Source organism: Filicampus tigris, chromosome 16 (genome assembly GCF_054856515.1).
Source record: "Filicampus tigris isolate MCC_2025a chromosome 16, RoL_Ftig_1.0, whole genome shotgun sequence".
Classification (NCBI taxonomy): domain Eukaryota; kingdom Metazoa; phylum Chordata; class Actinopteri; order Syngnathiformes; family Syngnathidae; genus Filicampus; species Filicampus tigris.
Window position 1 is genome coordinate 12,508,917 of NC_141232.1, and position 7,738 is coordinate 12,516,654.

The 7,738-nt window shown below is 39.3% G+C and overlaps 1 protein-coding gene across 2 annotated transcripts in view; it reads right to left on the reverse strand.

Annotated features, from left to right (window-relative positions):
* Positions 1-5,962, reverse strand: part of tanc2a (tetratricopeptide repeat, ankyrin repeat and coiled-coil containing 2a) — a 40,169-nt gene extending 34,207 nt beyond the window's left edge. For both annotated transcript variants that reach the window (XM_086056062.1, XM_086056061.1), the window contains exon 1: positions 5,672-5,962. The gene's annotated coding sequence lies outside the window, so the exon portion shown is untranslated. The remainder of the gene's footprint in view (positions 1-5,671) is intronic.
* Between the last annotated feature and the right edge of the window lie 1,776 nt (positions 5,963-7,738).

Sequence of the window (7,738 nt, forward strand, 5' to 3'; positions counted from 1 at the left end):
CAAACTATTAACTTTGTTGAAACGTCTTTAAGCGTACCTTTACTGAACAATTTTTCATATTTGCAGAGTATTATTATTAATGCGAGCATATTATTACATGTTTGTTGTAAAATTCTTAAGAAAAAAAAAAAAGAAAAGGCGAGCCCCCACGGTCATCAGCAGTTAAATGAAAACTTAAACAATAGTGCCATATAGGTTTCTGTACAGTAAATAAAGTCCTCCATAATTTCAAAATGACTGAAATGTTAACAATTTCACTTAACTTTTTTTCATTTCAAACAAAAACAAAAGGTCCAGAGTATTCCCAGGGTAAGTAGAATCTCTTGTAAAGTTAACTAAAAATTGAAATAAATAGTGCATTTAAGTTAACACAATTTTAAATTGATTATCGGCCATCAGATTTTTAAAAACGGCCGATACCGATATTCGTCAAAACACTGAATATCGGAGCCGATAATCGGTCTGGCCGATAATCTGTCTATCCCTAGTTTTTACAAAAGCTTAATATAATGATTTTTCCACAAATCTGTAAGGAGGAGGAATGGCTAAATATGTGAAGAATCACTTCGAACATTGCCCTTTAATGATCAACAGTAGAGACAATACATTACAAAAATATAATGACGAATAAATGTTTGTTAGTCCTTCTGTTTATGTGTTAGTAGGCTACTTCCTGGTTCATGGGGGATATTGAACACAATAATGCAAACGAATCTTTGGCTTTATTACATGAACTTTTCATCTTACATTAAACACAACTTAAGCACTGAATTTTTCTACACACCCTGTTCATAAATATATAAAATATACGAAGCAGTTTTACTGGGGATATTTTTCCTCCAAATTGCAGCCTTTGTGATTAGAAAATTGCATTCTACTCTAGTGTAATGTTGACTTGAATTCAAATAATTGTTCAGCGCTAATTATACGACACCCTCTGTCTATACTAGCTTGTTCTACGGTCTTGCATTGTCTAAATTTATACAAAAAAAGGGTCCCTCTTCCTTTGACAGCACAGATGGATGACCCAATTACTGCAGAACAATGATTTAATGCTACCATCTGACATAAGATGCAGATGTAATTATATGCAAATATAAACAAATGTATGTAGCATTTTAATAATACAAACATTGCAGAAAAAAAAAAGATGTGAACATGTTATCTATGGGCGATAGGCATGCACGCAACATGTCATGAACAAATTTGTGGTTGATTTGTGTAAAACAAAACAAACGCATGTGAATATTCTTTTCATTTGTGCACCGACCAAATGTATTTATTTTGAGAGGCACCACGGCCGTGACATCTGTCGCAAATACTGCTGAAATGTAAACACTAACACTAGGGACTGTCCTCAAGGGCTTCCCCCGGACTAACCCCCCCCGCCCCCACATTCAAGCAATCACAACAGGAAACACACGATGGAAAAATAATACCGGCAGCAACAGGAGAGTTGGGTTGTACCTATTGCAATGGCTGAAGAAGTGACTGCCAAATAATATTCAGCTAATTGTACAAATGTTTAAATAAGAGCACTATACTGGATGGTTTATATTTTCATTGTGACACGCTTGGAAAGTGGAAACTGCCCCAATGTGGCAAACGTGTCAAGGTAAACTGAGTTATGCGGTTGCAGCTGACTGGAGAATGGGCACCACCTACTGGTCATCTGGTACACTACAGTACGTGTCTACTAACCATGGGAACACTCTATACCTTTTGCTTTTGTTTGAAATCAAAAGATAAGTGAAATTTTAACATTTCTGTCATTTTACTGTACTGTTACTGTAGAAAACTAGATGGAGCTATTGTTTAAGTTTCATGTAACTTTTGAAGACATGCTGATGGCACTGGGAGCTCCCTGAACTTCATTAGAATTTTACAACAAAGATGTTTATTGTCAAAACTTTATAATAAGGATAAAAAATGTAAAAAAATCAACGTTATGTAAATCTGATAAATTGTTCATGCTTAAAGTTGTTTCAACAAAGTTAACATATCGGTCTATCTCTACGAATAGGACGTCTATGGATTCGAGAAGAACCCACAGGGATGGTTGTGTTATCTACGAGGTTGTGAGATATCTGCAGATGTGCTTAAAATGTGGCCGCCACAAAGGCAACCTTAAGGCTTAGGGCTGTAAACACGTTGAAGGACGTCTTAAAAATGCACAGCACACACAAGCGTGTCATGGGACCTTAGCCCCGACAAAATGGAAAGCTGTAAAGATCATCGAGGACGACAGTCAAGCAACCTGCGCTCGACTCTCTTTCCATCTGGAAAACCATACCTCAGCACTAAATCATACGCCAACCGTTGCTGCTACATCTTCGTTCCAAAGAAATGAACAGACCTTGCTTGCAACACTGTTTTACTTTGATTCATATCAAGGCTGTTACTGCAAATCAAACACATCTGACTCAACGCGGGGCTTGAAATGCACAACCAGAATAAATCGAAAATAAAATCATCATGAAATTGCAAAGGCCTCGCACTTCAAGAGCTCCACCTTGTCACTTTAATTAGCACACGCTAGTAATCTAATTAACTAATGACTGCCATGGTGGGAGGGATTTTAATCAGAGTCACATTAAACCCAGACTACAGACTACAAGGTTAGTCAGATTAGCGTGGGATTACATCCATCTGCACCACCACTGTTGAGGAACAGAAATCAGTGGGGGAGGGAGGGGACAAAATATGTCAAAGAACAACATCTCTTAGTCCAAACTGTGATGGAAGAGCTTACAAGCACACAGGCATAGATATCCTTACAGTTGCCAGTAGGGCTGGGAGAATAATCGATTCTTAGAACGTGATAAGTAGTAAATGTTTTCAAATAAGAGCAAACATAACTAGCATGTATGTGTACATGTAATCCGCTTTTTTTTTTTTTTTTTTTTACTTTTCATTAAAACGGAAGTCAACCCAAAATATTTTTTTCAAGAATATGTTCCCAGCAGGCCCACTATTTTGCGTTTGTGGAATACTGGATAACTTAAGCAGCAAAATGCACTCGTTTTTAGCCATCCCCCAAAGTGGGGGCGGCCACTTTGTCTTCTGTCGACTGAAAATGACATCACAACGACCAATCATTGCTGACCTGTTTTCTGAATCTGAGCTGTGATTGGTCGTTGTGAGCAGTTGTGATGTCATTTTCAGTCGACAGAAGACAAAATGGCCGCCCCCAGATATGGCTAAAAACTAGTGCATTTTGCTGCCTAATTTATATTCCACAAACGCAAAATTAATCAGAATGCCGTGTTTCAACTAGCGGGCCTGCTGGGAGCATATTCTTTAAAGAATACAAGTTTGGGTTGACTTCCCCTTTAATGCTTTTTACACCAGCATAACTTCCAATTCAACTCACAGAGACCACCTTTTATAGTGCACTGTAAAAAAAAAAAAGGAAACTCAAAATTTCAAGGCAACAAATGTCGATAACATTTCAACTTGGGCTATACAACCAATATTTTTTTAAGTTTTGCTAATGTGAAAATTGGCTTTCCTGCATTGTAAAAAAAGAAATAAGACTTTCCAACTAATTATCCCCTGTATTGTTCCCCAATTTAAAGATTAAAGTAACAACTCAGCAAATTGTTTTGGAGCTTTGTTGTACTAACATTGTCATAAATGTCAATCATTTATATTCCGCCTTAAATGAGTGTTCTCGCCCCCAAAAAATACAAGTTTTGTTTTTACAGTGCGTGGCCTCTTAACCCACATCTCCAGAGAGAACCAAAATCTTAACATGGAGCCTGGCTTCATTATCAATCAGTTGCTGTCCTGTGAAAAAACACTTAATGCATGTCCATTTTTTTTCATTTTTCTTATTTTATTTCGTGGAAGGATTCGATTCGACCCAAGTGGACTTAGGATTCAATTTGACAGTTTGGCTTCAGCCACAGGTGCTTCTACTCAACCGGTAGGTTAACGGGCTCACTTGATTAGAAGCACCTGTGGCTCAACACAATTTAACAGAGAAGACCCCTTCCTCTTATTAGTCATTTAAATCAAGGTTTCGCAATATTTATTTCCCTGCTTTATATTTTCATTAGTTGAATATGAATCAAGCAGCAAAAGCCACCTGTTTTTATCCATCTCTGGGAGTGGCCATTTTGTCACTTTCTGGTGACTGAAAATGACAACACACAGTGTCTTAGGGCTCATCTTGCAAATGTCACCTGACCAAACCCAGAAAACACATGAGTCGTGACAGTCGTTACTTGAGCCCTTTTGGCACTGTGATGTCATTTTCAGTTGACAACAAGTAGCAAAATGAAAGCCCTTGAGTTGGATAAAAGCCTGTAGATTTTACTGCTTAACTTATATTCCACAAACGTAATATGACTCAGAATGCCATGTTTAGACTAGTAGGCGCCGCATAGAACATATTACTGAAAATGTCTGACTTGAGTTCCTCTTCTAAGTCTTTATAGATTTATTTTGGTTGTCAAGTAACACGTCATGGCGCAGTGTGTTTTCCTTTGTTGTGAATTCAGTGACTCCTCGTGTTTCTTTGTTGCTTTGAACCATGCCTTTTAGACTTTTTAAATTTAGTACAGTTAATTCCCCAGACCACGTTTGCCATTTTTGTTCTTTTGAAAATATTTTTTTAAAATTACCCCAGCTCACCGGTCCTGCCTTCATGCTTCCCTGCACTTGGGTCCACCTTTTGCCTCCGCACTCAACCATGCAAACCAAATGTTTTGTGAAAACTTCACTAGTCCTCATTTCAGTCAGCAATAAAGAATTGGTTATTTTGCTTTAATTTTGTTGTAGCTCTTTGAAATTGTATTTTCTTGGGTGGTAGAATCCACCAGGTTCCGGTATTTATGGTCAGAATCTATGTTTGCGAGTCCCGCTGTAGATGGTTGGATGGACATTTGATGATGAAAGGATGGGTGGATGATGTGGGTTCGGATAGATGGAAAGAAAAACGGATAATGAATGAATGGTTGGTGATGGATGTTAGATGAATGTGAAGATGGATATAGAGTATAAAACTACTGATGGATGGATGGACAGCTCGATAGAGAACATGCACAAACATACAGAGCAACTATTGTGATAGAGATGAAGGAAGGGGGTGCGTTATGTTGTAATGTGTCCGATAATCCCGTCATTTCTTCACAAAGGATTTGTTTCCTGTCAAAACAACTGGTAACCACCAGCCATCTCCAATGGGAAAAGTTAAATCCTTAGTGCTCTCTTAATGCAAAATTAGTAACCAGTCCCAAACATTAATTTGGAAATTACTATTGTCATCAATTGTACTGTCTGTCTACTCAAAAAAGCTGTGCTGGTTTTCATTCACACGTGAGTAACTGTGTCAGGTTAACCGTATGACATAAAGATATAAAACACCAAAATAATTCAGTATTAACAGTGGACAATGTATTCATGTATTTTCTTTATCTGTGAAATCAAATATAAACGATAATACGATAATAATAGCAACAAATATGACTTCAAGTACAACATATCCATAGGGGTATTGTTTTTTTTATGGCACTACTGTACTGTACTGGAAAAAAAAGGATGTGAGGCAATACAACACGCACGCGCTCACGCACGCACACTCGCGCACACAAACACGCACACAAACACGCACACAATCACACGCACACGTACGCACACAATTAGAAAAATAAGACAATAAACCTACCACGAGTGTGTCACCTGCGTATTTGTCTTCAATTGAACGGAGGTATAAATGGCGTCATTAATGTCAGATAATAGGTCGGTCACGGTCGGGGCGATATCAAGCCCTCGATGTGTGCTCTCCGCCTGTAAATAAAGCAGCAGAAGCCCGCGTAGCCGTTGTACCGGAGCAAGACTCCCACGCCCCGGTCATGGCCGGGTATTTTCATGTCCTTGTCAATAAAGGAGTGGCGAAAGTACGAGCCCGAATGTCTCCCTCCCGGCAAAGGCTACAGCTTGACGTCTGGGAAGCCTTTCTGGCACTCGTCTCCTCCGGTCTCGGGGAGGGTGATGAATTATTCATGAGAGGGGTGTGGCCAGTACGTTCGGCGATCGTGCGTGAGCGCGCGCACGCGCCTATCGGTTCACTACACTACGCTACTCCCGAGCCCCAACAACATTCGGTGGTCTTCAGCAGCAGCTGTCAGGGGGACCCCTTGTGGTCAACTTGGAACATAACCTCGGATTCGTTTCAATACAGGCTGTTCTCGGTTTACGACGGTGGCGACGTAACTTGAATGTAAGAAGGAACGCGCCGTAGTCGATCACCAAACTACGCCAACGCAGTCGTAAAGTCATAATCAGAGTTAATAATTGTCCGAAAACACTTGTAGAGAGCGATAAAAATGAACTGAGTGTTCCCTCTTGGGTCTCATGATCAGAGGCAGCTTGCCCACGCGTGCCCTCAGGAAACTATGATTTTGGGCCCCCTATTTCTGCCGATAATATTATTTGATCATACACCTATCAACTGTTTGCTTCTGCGGTTATGTTTACGAATGTATGTTTGTATTATCACATTGACTTGTGTGCGGGCACCGTGGGATCGTCAGTACTGATGGAATGCCCATCCTGTGTATATGTGTGTGTGAATTGTTTGGGTTTGTTTGAAAAAAAAAAAAAAAGACCAAAACTTTTTTCCCCCAAGCTTTTGGCAAGCTGGCCCATCACTGATGAAGCCTGTTGCATGAAACGTGACATTTACATTTCAGTGACTGCACATATTAGAGACACAATGAAGCACCTCAAAAGTAAGTGTTGGTGGAGTAATTGATTAATTGCTGATGGGCATCATGGCAGGCTCATGATGGAGTCACACTTCCTGGTACAGAAGCACAAATCATAACCACGAATGGAGTTATGCATATATGTTCCTCTCTTATATTCAGACAGGTCAACAACACCAAAAAAAATCCCCGAATCGTAATCCAAACTAAATGTGCGCATTTCAACTGGTGTTGATTCAGCTGAAAAGTAAACTGGGTCAAATGGTCACAGACAGCAATCATCAAATATTTGTTCAGGGAGACTACTCGGTAATGCTAACTGGGATATGATGGAGAGGCATACTTTGAAATGACAAGACAGTAGAAGTTGTGTTACCAGTTCCATTAATTGCAAGGCAAACAATACTAACTTTAGTTAGCTAAAGTTGATCATTATTATCTTACTCAACTCTTTTCCCACACCTGTCACATTCCTCTCACGTTCCCCTTGCTTTTGTCCTGCTGTGCACTATTTTTACTCGGGAGTCTCCCTGCAGTTTCTCATTGTATGCTTAGCTTGAACTCCACAGTCTGAGCCTGTCATTTTTTTTCCTGGGCTGCTGCTTTTCATTACTATACTGTACATCATTGAGCATTTCAAGATCCTAAAGGTTGATGTCGCATTAGATGACATATCAAGACAAGTGGGTCTACTAACTATGCTGTCTTTAGATAAAAAAAAAAAAAAATAGTACAATTAGATGCAGGGGGGAATAGGCAACATTTTAAGTTTTGCTATTGGGAAAAATTGTATGCATAACCATGGTTTGTCATACTGAACTCTAGAGGCATGGACATGACTATTTTCCTTCTCAAAGATGCGTTGATATGCCTTCACTGTATTTTGACTCATTTTTGGTTTAAATGTGAAACATCACAATTATTCGTCAGAACAGTGCCTCAACCATATTGACAGATGATGTGGAATGGTTTGCCTCATAAACTGTCCCTTTCCTTTTTTTTTATGGGGAATTCGAATCTGTGTT